General features: G+C 32.1%; 1 long non-coding RNA gene across 2 annotated transcripts; it reads left to right on the forward strand.

Moving 5' to 3' along the window:
- The first annotated feature begins 10,240 nt into the window (after window positions 1–10,240).
- LOC139898194 (uncharacterized) lies at window positions 10,241–12,428 on the forward strand. Of its 2 annotated transcripts, none has more exons than XR_011776913.1 (3): window positions 10,241–11,589; window positions 11,675–11,904; window positions 12,000–12,428. It is a non-coding gene; the product is annotated as an uncharacterized lncRNA (long non-coding RNA). The 2 variants fall into 2 exon arrangements; XR_011776912.1 differs by having other exon boundaries at window positions 10,243–11,589; window positions 11,687–11,904.
- The last annotated feature ends 629 nt before the right edge of the window (window positions 12,429–13,057 follow it).

Below are 13,057 nucleotides of genomic sequence, written 5' to 3' on the forward strand. Positions count from 1 at the left end.
GGAGTGTAGTGTCGAGGTGTTAAGACACCACTCCGTAAAATAATGAGTGTTGCATCGAGGTGTTAAGATGCCACTCGGGGTGATGTGCCGAGGTGTTAAGGTGCCACCCTAGGGGTTAGTGGTGCGAGGTGTTAAGTGCCCTAACGTATGTTGTGAACACCGATGGCGTTTTCGCGAGCGCCGTTCCCTTGTACTATTGGTTAACCATGGTTATTGTGTTTTAGTGTAGCATATTATATTGTTCGAGTTATATATATGCTATTGTTGTGCTAGCTTGTGGTATTGGAGGTTAATGGCTTTGTACTTGCGATGATAAGCTAATTGTGTTGCTAGCATGTATGCGGTATGTGAGTAAGTGTTTGCAAGTAGGTATATTATATATGTATGTGTATAATTATTGCATTCACTAAGCTTTATGCTTACCCCTCTCGTTGTTTACCTTTTTACAGGTATTGTGTTAATGATGCTAGCTAGTTGTTAGACTAGAGGCATAGGAGCGCTTGGGCTCGAAGGGGTAGCTTTTGGTTATATGGACGCGGATTGGGGATTTGGTAGTCTCCGGGATTATGCTCTTGGTATTGGGTTGGGTTATAGAGTCCTAATCCGTCTAAAGAGATAAATGGGTCGAAATCGCTACATTATTTGTAAAACGGGTCATTGTGGGCCCGATGTTGTAAAACTTGTTTTTATGGTGGAAATATCTTAGTTTTACTTAATATGACATATCGTGAAATTGGTTACGTTTAAAAGTGTCGGGAAGCGGGTTTTCCACTCGCGTGTAAATAAAAACTGATCAGTCCACTTTAGTTCATTTGGACGCCATCCAGAATCATGGGACGCCGTCCTGGTCTTCATCTCTAGACGCCGTCCAGATTATGGGACGCCGTCCAGATACGCTGTCTGATAAATTTTTTTTTAAGGCGTGTTTTTGATAAAACGATGTCGGGTTGTTACAAACTAAAAAGGGATCTATAAACTCACTTATCAATATTGTGGTTCAATATTATAGGAAAAGTATGCAGACGCAACGGAGATGACAAATGAAAGGTTAGCCTTTGATTCACCCATGGTACTCACGAACATTACCCATAACCTCCATAGCTATAACCCATAATTTTCTTAGCTTTAACCCGCTTGAAAACTCATTTTGAAAATCACCCGAGCATAACCCCGTCGTAGTATTTTATGTATTATTTTGTAATAATACTAATACTAATACTAATAATAATAATACTAGTAATACGATTAACATAGTGATGTGTTTGTGTGTTACTTCATTAGAACTAGACTTAAGTACATATATATAGATAGATTTTTGAACGTGCAAATAAATAAATAAATAATTAACAAGTTGTCACATTTGTCATGTTCATCTCGTGACTCAACACAAGGCCCACAATCGTGACCTTTATTGTATTTATGTGCCTAAAATTTTATCCCCTTAATTCACGAGCTGGTATTTCGTGCTCCATTACCAATAATTTGGTAAAAGTTAATATAGAAAAATTCATATTTTAAGACCAAAACGCATAATTGTTGACTCATACGACCCCACATAATTTTTCTTGACTTTAGCCACCATATTTTTGTCATCAACAAACCATGACAATTTGTTTTTTTAAAGTAGTCGACATATAATAAAAATTATGAGTGTGTCTTTTGTTTTCTTTAATCTTTGTGTAGATGATAGTTTCATTTAAATAATAAAGAATTAAGACAATCTATGTTAAACTGTCTAGGACATAAACTTTAGAGGATTACACATTTTGTATAGCAAGCTACACGTTTTGTATAGCAACAATAGTGCATGTTTCGTGTACTAACTACGTAGTAATATATTAGGTTTATTAATCAAAGTTTTTAATATTTACTTACATATTTCGGGTTTATTAATATACCCCGTGTCCTCTGTCCAAATTAAACATATTTAGTATTTAAAATGTAATATATAAAGTTTCCAGTTTAAAATAAAAAGATAACTATTTTTATTAATTTCAAATTTTCATAACTTTTACTAACCTCCGTCCTATATATAAAAAAATAAAAAATTTGTTATATATCATAAATCGTTTCCATATTTTGAAAACTAAATCAAATTTTTTTATATTATTATTATTATTATTTTAAACGAATTTCAAGTATATATATATATAAATATATATATATACATATATATATATATATATATATATTTAAATATATTAAATTTTTAAATTTGTTGTTCGTGAATCGTCGAAACGATCAAAAGGGTAAATAAATGTATGAAAATATTTTAATGCAACACGTTAATTTACTTAACTTGTCAGAAATATCAAATCATGGAATAGTTCATTAATATATATAATTATTTATATATCTATATCTATTTATAAATAATCGTTCGCGAATCATCAGAAATAGTCAAAGAGTAATTGAGTACGAACACAGTTCAAAATTTTTGACATTCAATTTAACAGACTTTGCTTATCGTGTCGGAATTATTAAATCATTTAAAGATTCGAGTTAAAAATAAGTCGAAATTTTTCGGGTCATCATATAAATCATGACAAGTGGTATCAAGAGCTTCAAGGTTACGAGTTCGGGCACGATGGCGAATTGAAAGCAAGTGTTTTCGATATGGTTGATGAATCGGGATTTGTCTTGCAACATGTATCGAAACTAGATGACTCAGTTGGTCGCGATAAACTCATAGATATGTCTATGTATCCGGGAGAGTTGATCACACAAGATTCGGGTATCGGTTCTTGGAAGTTATTTTGTAATCGGGACGCTGATTGCATCATGATGGTATTTTTTCGCGAAGGGCTACGGTGTCAGAGGTCGGTTCGATGGGTTTGTTGCGGAGAGATTTTTCGGGAGATCCAGGTGTCGGATCTGAGTTCTTGTTCTTCGCGATCCCGTGCGAAAGAATGATTGAACTATTAAATTCGGAGTTCCAGGAGCTGTTGTAGTATAAAATTTGTATTGGGTTCGTTAACCGTTGGATCGACTTGATTTTCTGTGTCTAGATAGTAGACTTACTGATCTATACGTGGTAAACATTTGAGGCTGATCTGACCGTTGGATCTTGAGATATGATTTTTCGAATCTGGGCATTTTCGGGATGAATTTTTTCGGGTTTGATGGCGCGAGCGTGAGATGGTTTTGTCTCGGAAACTTTGAGCGATACGAGCTATATTTTCGAAGATGTAGGTTTGTTATGGAAGCTCAGGAGGGTGTTCTTCTCTCGGTTTAGAGCGGTTGTTGTAACGAACAAGATGCATCGGGTTGAAAGTCGATAGTGGGAGTATCGGGAAAGTTTGATGCTTGTGGTCTGGAAACGGGATGACCAATGGTGTTTGGTCAATATTCCATGATCTATGGAGTATGCGGGCGGATTAGAGTTCCTTGTCACTAAGGAAATTGGTTGTCGAAGGGTGTCGGATAGAACGCGTTCGACGGTTGTGTTGTGTTGTAAATTTAGTATATACCATGTGAACACATTCTTAATGAATTTAAAGTCGTATATAATTATAGTTGTGTTGTAAATTTAGTAGTTAAATATGGATGGTAATTAGTCAAATATGGATAGTAAAATTTGTACTATATATATGTGCATAATGTAAGTTACAAAAACACACATATACATTAAATACATCACACCTCTCTTCAACCTCTTTCTCTCATATATCTTCTACAACACATCTCTCTTTTATTGGTTCTTTCAATTTGAATATATTGAACCAGGCCACTAAAGGTAGTTATAAGCCTACTGAAATATAACACGTTATCAGCACGAAGTGCTCCGTATAATCAAGGTTTATCTAAGCAAGCACACGTCACTAATCAAGGTAAGAAATTATCTAACTTTTATTAACTTCACTAACATTTATATTTATGTTATTTAAGTTATATATGGTCGGTTATACCGCCTGAATTATATTTCTGTAATCTAACTTTTATTAACTTCACTAACATTTATATTTATGTTATTTAAGTTATATATGGTCGGTTATACCGCCTGAATTATATTTCTGTAATCTAACTTTTATTAACTTCACTAACATTTATATTTATGTTATTTAAGTTATATATGGTCGATTATACCGCCTGAATTATATTTCTGTAATCTAACTTTTATTAACTTCACTAACATTTATATTTATGTTATTTAAGTTATATATGGTCGGTTATACCGCCTGAATTATATTTTCTGTAATCTAACTCTTATTAACTTCACTAACATTTATATTTATGTTAATAAGACCTCATGATTGTACGCAACACGTCATTTGACAACACGGTACTTTATGTACGTAACACGTCATTTGACAACACGGTACCATGGGTCGAGATTAATTCCGATCAATACGAATACGATGGGGTCTTTATATGTTATCTAACATTTATGATTACTTATGCAATTAATCATTATTTATTTCATGCATACTAATGTTTATTCTTAAAAGTAAATCTTAAAAGTTAAAATAAGAAAAAGTAGTTTGTATTTTTATTAAAAGTAAATCTTAAAAGTTAAAATAAGAAAAAGTAGTTTGTATTTTTATTAAAAGTAAATCTTAAAAGTTAAAATAAGAAAAAGTAGTTTGTATTTTTATTAAAAGTAAATCTTAAAAGTTAAAATAAGAAAAAGTAGTTTGTATTTTTATTAAAAGTAAATCTTAAAAGTTAAATTAAGGAAAGTAGTTTGTATTTTTATTAAAAGTAAATCTTAAAAGTTAAAATAAGAAGAAAAAAATCTTGTCCTTTATATTACTCATACGCGTTTTGATATAGTGACTTTATTCGTTAACGTCAACTAACGACGTTACAACGGTCATATATACATAACGGTTGTTAACGTCAACTGACGACGTTACAACAACTATATTTTTCAAATATAAAATAAACATCTCCGTTTTCACATTTTCACAAATCAATTTTCATTTTTCAGATTACTACTCTCAAAAAGTTTTTGTAAAATTGATTCACACAAGGATGATTTTTCCTATTGTATTGGTCATATTAACTATTATCATTGTTGCTAATATACCACCGGGTGAACCTATATTCTATCCTGCCCTTGTGGTTTTATTATTTGTAATCATACCATTATTCTGTTGTTTGCTACTTATGAATTTAAAATGATTCTAATTTCATTTTATTATTTGTCTATGAATAGAAGTTGATTATGATTATGATTTATGTTATTCATCTTTTTGATAATAGAAAATGTCGAATTTGAAAAGGCTTAAATTTGCTCATTTAGAACAAGTGGGAACAACTACTTAACATGGGTTATGAATGTAGAAAAACATCTCGAATCAAACGGTATTTTAGAAACCCTGAATGAAAATAACAATTATTCCGAACAAGAGAAAGCAATAGTAAGTATTTTTCTTAGCAAACATATTGACGAGTCCTTAGAATCTACATATTATATGATCGAAAATCCAAGTGTATTATGGAAAATACTCAAAGATAGATACGATATTAATTATCAAAAAAAAAAATAAAAAAATAACGGTGATCCATGAAAGAATAAAATTAAAGATATTAGTAGACGCTCTTATAAGAATTCCGGAGATTCTTATTAATGATCTGGTAACGTGGATCATCAGTCTAGTATTTCTTGAATACATGAACATCTTGTTTAGCTCTACAAATAAGTCCCAAAAGAAAAGAAAACGAGAGTGAATCTGTTGACAAATATTGATTAAATTAATCCTGAGCTACCTTGAGACTTGAATGGTTTGAATTTTCTAAGATGCCTAGTTTTTTTATGTATCACTCATAAATAAATGGTTTTAGACCATAACGCATATGTTTTATTAAGTGTTATCTTTTATGTACTTCATATTATAACTTGTTTGCAGGTAATATAATTTGATTATCTTGCTGAAATATAACTCATTATTTGCTTATCTTATTTGAAGTTTTAGTATGAATCCTGCAGAAATACAACATCAATTAAATGGTAAAGACCTGTGTATTGCAGATAGTAGTAACATACACACTATGATCAAATCTAAGAAATATTTCATTGATTTAAATCAAATGAAGGAATTATAAATACTATATCAGCTCTTGCAAACTTGATATAAGAAACGAAAAAGGCAAAATTTCATATTACCAAATGGTACGAATTTTTTGGTAAACAATGTCTTGTTTTCTCCCAAATCAAAGAGAAATTTGTTAAGTTTCTCTGATATATATCATAATGGATATGATTATCAGTCAATGATAATCGAAAATGAGAAATATCTATGTAGCACCGAAAAGCGCATAGGATTAAAAGCGCATATGATAAAAAGTGCATATGATGAAAAGCGCAGCGCATATGATTAAAAGCGCATATGATAAAAAGCGCATATGATGAAAAGCGCATCGCATATAATTAAAAGCGCATATAATGAAAAGTGCATATGACGAAAAGCGCAGCACATATGATTAAAAGCGCATATGGTGAAAATGATATATGATGAAAAGCACATATGGTGATTAATGAAAATCACATATGATGATTAATGAAAAGCACATATAGTGATTAATGAAAAGCACATATAGTGATTAACGAAAAACACATATGGTGATTAATGAAAATCACATATGGCGATTAATGAAAAGCACATTGAGAAATAATCACCAATGTTTCTTGAAAGAATTCAAGTGTATATATATGGACCAATTCATCCATCATGTGGACCATTTTTCTAATAGACGCATCTAACGCATGGTCTCATGTTTGTGTGTTATCAAGCCATAATATGGCATTTGCAAAGTTTCTTGCACAAATTATTAAATTAAGAACACATTATTCTGATTACACCATTAAAAGGATGAGACTTGATAATGCTGGTGAGTTAACATCTCAAGCTTTTAATGATTATTATATGTCTACAAGGATTGTTGTTGAACATCCAGTTGCTCATGTGCATACACAAAATTGATTTAGCTGAATCAATAGATAAACGCTTACAGCTAATAACTAGACAATTAGAAATGACTACAAAACTTTCAATATTTATATGTGGACATGTAAATTTACATGATGTGACATTAATTCGCATTAAATCAAGTGCAAGTTATAAATATTCTCCATTACCAACTTAATTTTGGTGGAGACCAAATATTTTCCATCTTAGAACATTTGGTTGTGCAGTGTATTTTTAATTGAACAACCACAATAAATGGTTCCTCAAAGAAGGATTGAAATATATGTTAGATATGAAACATCTTCAATCATAAGATATATTGAACCCATGACGGGTGATGTTTTTACAGCAATTTTTGTCGATTATCACTTTAATGAAACATTTTTCCCTATATTAGGGGGAGAAATGAAATATAAATAAAATGATGTTTCATGGTGTGGACATCAATTAAGGAATATTGATCATCGCACAAAAGAATGCGAAAAGAAAGTTCAAATATAATGCATATGCAAGAACTTGCAAATTACTTACTTTATGCATTTAAAGATACAAAAAATAAGTGACTAAATCATATATACCAGCAGTAAATGCTTCAGCTAGAATTAAAATTACAAAAGCTGGCAATAATGTCACTCATGAGTCTTTGCTACGGCAGAAACGTGGGAGACCAATTGGTTCCAAAGATAAAAATCCTCGAAAAAGAAAATCAGCTGATAATGAGGTAAAAGAAAGTGTTCAACAAGAACCACAAATCAATACTCCTTCTGCAGAGGATATTGATAAATGTAAATACATAAATTGCAATAAATTATGCAATATTTTGAAACTGAAATGAAATGAAAAATCTTGATGAGATATTTTCATATAATGTTACAATGACATCATGAATAAAGATAATGATCTGGAACCAAAATCTGTCATTGAATATCAAAATAGACGTGATTGAACTCAACGGAAAGGAGCAATACGAGCTGAATTAGAATCGCTCAATAAAAGAAAAGTTTTTGGATCAATCGTTATCACTTTTAAAGATGTGAAACAATGGGATACAAATGAATTTTTATCCGAAAAAAAATGTGCAAATGAAGTTACAAGGCAAAACTAGACTTGTAACTCAAGATTTCCCACAAAGACCAGAAATGAATTAGGAGAAAAACTTATCCTCCTATAATGAATATAATTACTTATTAGATACTTAATCAACCTGGTAGTTATTTAAATGCATCTCATGGATGTTGTTACTACTTATCTGTATGGATCACTTAATAGTGATATATATATGAATATACCTGAAGGGTTAAGGTATCATAAGCATCTAATGCAAAATCCAAGGGAATATATTCCATTAAATCACAAAGATTTCTAAATGGGTTTATACAATCGGGACGTATGTGGTATAATCGATTAAATTACTACTTGATAAGAAAAGGGTATACATATAAACTTATTTGCACGTGTGTTTTATAAAAACAATGTTCGGATATGTGATCATAGCTGTTTATATCAATTATCTTAAATAAAGAAATCTATGAAGCCATTCAACTTCTAAAGAAAGATTTTAAAATAAAAAAAATCAAGTATTACGTTGATTTACATATTGAGCATATAACTAATGACTTACTTATACATCAAACAACTTATACCGAAAAGATTTTAAAATATTTTAATATGGACAAGACAAAAACCATTAAGTACTCATATGGTTGTTAGATCTTAATATTGATACTAATCCATTTCATCCTCTAGAAGATCATGAAGATCTTCTTGGTTCAGAAGTTCCATATTTTAGTGCAATTGGGGCTCTTATGTATCTTACAAATTATACAAGATCTGACATTTCTTTTGCAGTTAATTTGTTGACAAGGTTCAGCTCAGCCCCTACCAAAAGACATTGGAATGGGATCAAACAAATAGTTTGATACCTTCGGGGAACTACTGATTTATAATTATTTTATTCTAACAACTCGAAACAAGATTTGTTTGGTTATACAGATGCAGATTATTTATCTGATCTACATAAAGCTAAATCTCAAACTGGATATGTATTCCTAAATGGAGGCACCGCAATATCATGACGTTCTCAAAACAAACAGTTGTTGCAACATCATCAAATCATGCCGAAGTGATTGCATTACATGAAGCTACTCGGGAATGATTTTAGTTAAGATCAATGATACAAATCATTATTGATTCTTGTGGACTAGAACGCTATAAAAGCCCAACAACTATCTATGAAGATAATACAACTTACATAGTACAAATGAAAGAAGAGTATCAAAAATGACAGAACAAAACATAAATGCTGACGAGGCGCTAAAGCTATAAACGGTCTTAACGGTCATAAGTTTGATGGAAAAGAATGGTATATTGGTAAGGCTCAGAAAAAGACTGAAAGGGAATAGGAATTGAAACAACAGTTTGAGCAAACCATGAAGGAGACTTTAGACAAATCACAGTCAAACTTGTACATAAAAGATTTAGATGATACAGTTTCAGATGAAAACCTCAGATTCTTCTCATATACTCAAGATCTCGTAAAAGACAACCAGATTAAAATGAGATACGTTCAATCAACAACTCTGCTGATCTTTATACCAAAGCACTGTCAATCGCTGTTTTCAAAACATACGTTCACAATATTGGCATGAGGCAAGTTCAAAAGATGTGACGACTCAGCGTTGTCTACTTGAGGGGGAGTCAACTCTATGCTGCACTCTTTTTCCCTTAGCTAAAGTTTTATCCCACTGGGTTTTCTTTAGCAAGGTTTTTAACGAGGCAGTATTAATTGCTCTTTAAAAAAAAATTACCATCCAAGGGGGAGTGTTGTAAATTTAGTAGTTAAATATGGATGGTAATTAGTCAAATATGGATAGTAAAATTTGTACTATATATATGTGCATAATGTAAGTTACAAAAACACACATATACATTAAATACATCACACCTCTCTTCAACCTCTTTCTCTCCTATATCTTCTACAACACATCTCTCTTTTATTGGTTCTTTCAATTTGAATATATTGAACCAGGCCACTAAAGGTAGTTATAAGGCTACTGAAATATAACAAGTTGTTCATTAATTTAGCTTATTTTTATGATGATTTGTTGTACTCCTTCACGGGAAAATAAGTGTTCATTTGGATTATTTATTGTATTTCAGATATATTTAATAAGTGTCAGTTTTGTACCTATATTGGTATTAATTTTGACTATATTAATATTAATATTAATATTAATAATAATAATATTACAATTGAGCAAATGCCTTTTACAATAGTAGGGGTATTTTAGTCTTTTTCGTTCTAGATATTTATCACCTACTTCTTCCTCTTCCTTCGGTTTTAAACACACAATTCTTGAAGCTTCTTCCCTTCCTCTCCCGACCTTTCTTCCTGTCTACAGTCTACACCCTACAACTGTGGCGATTTTTCCTCCTCTGATCTGCTATCGTCGCCGGATTTAATCTGTTAACGGCTGTCAAGTTTGTCACACCCACCATCATCGTATCTGCCCTTGCCGTCCAGCTTCTTAGTTTCTGATTTATCTAGCTTCTCCTTCGCAGGTATTTTTTTTTTCATTCATTAGACGACTTTTAATGGTATTTTCATCGCCACCAATCGTCGTCGGGACAGCCGAAAAACATCGTTTCCATCGCCACCACTGTGTCACCATCGCTATATTGTTTCCGACTGTCGGTGTAATGTTGTTAGCTTTATCCCCGCATGATTTTGGGCCCTAATTTTTTGTTTTGCCAATTTCGACTTCCCAAATACGCTTTGGTCCGCAACCATTCGTTTTACCCCTGGAAGTCGCTCGGCTAACTTAATTGACAACGATCAAGTTGATAAATGTAGAAAGAAGTTTTGGGTAATCGGAGGTTTGGATCAATTAATGCATATTCCGACGCTTAAAGGTCGGATTGTTATTCCGTTAAGCAGAAGTCTGCTGGTAAAGGTGGGGACAAAAAATAATTGCGTACGTATGTCCTTGATTCTATATATTGGTTAATGTTTTTAAACCCTAATTATTATGATTTTAAATTTATTTTGGGGATTGTTCTTTGCTGCATTTTTTGTTTCACATTATAGGAATAAAATGCAAGGTACTATATTTTCCATTTATTCGTGTACCTGAAATATTAACTATTGAACTACAAAGTGCACAACAGTTAGTCACTTCTGTTGCTTCTTCATGTGTTCTGGATTTAATGTTGGTTGACTTTGTATTTTGTAATGTGCGGCTAAAGCTTTAAAGTGATCTTTTATTTAGATTTTGTTGAAACATTTTTATGTGGTAAGGTGTTAGGTTATGTTATTTGGCTTTTGTTTGTTTATTTGTTCATGATTCAGTACTACATCAATTTTATTATGAATCACAGTTAATTGTAGTTAAAATTCATGCACATTAGTGCAACATAACAGTGATGTCAATGTACCGAATCGAGTTCATAAACCAATCACAAGGTAGTGTAACTTCGACCCATTTTGTGAGTGTTTTTTCTGTACACTCAACGTTAGTCGTGAATATGTTAGTTATGAATATGTATATTGTATAATTTTTTGTAAGGAGTTGGTTAAAGATGGCGAGGAAATATGGACAAAAGGTCACAAGAGATAATCCTTATCCGAGAGCTTATTTTAAATGCTCTCATGCTCCAACATGTCCATCCAAAAAAGGAGGTGAGAAACCATTTGCCAGATATACGATCGATATGGCTTTCATGTTCTAATTTGTTTCTTTATATTATATTTAATGTTGTTTGAGTTGGGTTCAAAGAAGTGTGGATGATCAATCAGTATTGGTGGCAACTTATGAAGGAGGACTTGACCATTCGAACCAATTAAAGCATGAACAAGCAAGCACATGATTGAACCAAAAAATGGCTACAACCACGCTTGGTTCAGTCCGGTGCTCGGCCTCACTTAATACTGCCTTTTTGTAACTAAAAGTCTACCACCAATTACACATTCACATGGTTTCTGGAAAACTAATATGTAAGAATTTTCAAGCAGCTTTTATTGTGTGGAATAATTATATGAAAAGCCATGAGGCATAAGTATACTGATATAGTGATATGCATGATCCACAGTTCAGTTAGCAGGAAGCTCTCCAACATTGCCGCTGCCACCATCACTGCTGCTGCTACTACCAACACCGCCGCTGTTACCTTATCCTTCTCCTCCACCGCTGCTGCTGCTACCACCGACTCATTCACCGTCTTCTTCCATCGACCCCTTCGAACGGCTCATGTTTCTTCGTTTGTTGTGACTGTCATCAATTATTAGGGTTTCAATCATCTGTTTCACCCTTTTCAGTCATTATGCGTGCTAAACAAGAATTTGTGTTTTTTCAACTCCTGCTAATATGCAGGTATAATACTTTACCTTTGATTGACTGATATCAGATATTTAAAGGTTGTGATAAATTAGAGTTCACTGTCTAACTGATATTCAAGTTAGCTCATATTATGTGTGTAAACACAAATTTAATGTGTGATTCATATTGTCATCTACCATGTTGAAGGCATTAGTTAACTATTTAGTAATGTTGTTTAAGTATCAATCTTATATGTTACTGTACTGATCACTATACTTGGGAGTAAATATTTTTTATAGATTCTGTTCTTAGCTATGTCAATTTACTTAATATTGCAGTAGCCATTTTGTGATGTAATATATAACTTCTTATATGTGTGATGTAATATATAACGTCCTATATGTTTTTCTTCTAATAGTGTAATACATGCGTTGTTGTTGTTGTATAGATGAATTTATGATTATAAATATAGTTATACAACAATTGGCTTGGTGCCTATGTGAAGAGATTAAGCTATTTAGGTTGAAGTATTTAGATGAAAGTGACTACATTTAGGACTTTATGGTATATTGAATTGCACGAGGTTAGTTTAAAATAGTGTTTAGGACATTTGTATGATAGTGCATTGTAAAATTTTGTGATCTTTGCGTGCTGATTTATCACCGTCTCATTCGAACTCCATTTGGCATAGCAAGCTTTGTAAAACATTACAGGCACCTTTTTAAAAGCAGCCTGAAGCAACATCTTCAGCATATGCAGCTTACAATTTTTTATTTCAATGTATACTACCCACTATACAATTCTCTAGGAACATCATATGTAACACAAAAA

This window comes from Rutidosis leptorrhynchoides, chromosome 3 (assembly GCF_046630445.1).
Source record: "Rutidosis leptorrhynchoides isolate AG116_Rl617_1_P2 chromosome 3, CSIRO_AGI_Rlap_v1, whole genome shotgun sequence".
Classification (NCBI taxonomy): Eukaryota; Viridiplantae; Streptophyta; class Magnoliopsida; order Asterales; family Asteraceae; genus Rutidosis; species Rutidosis leptorrhynchoides.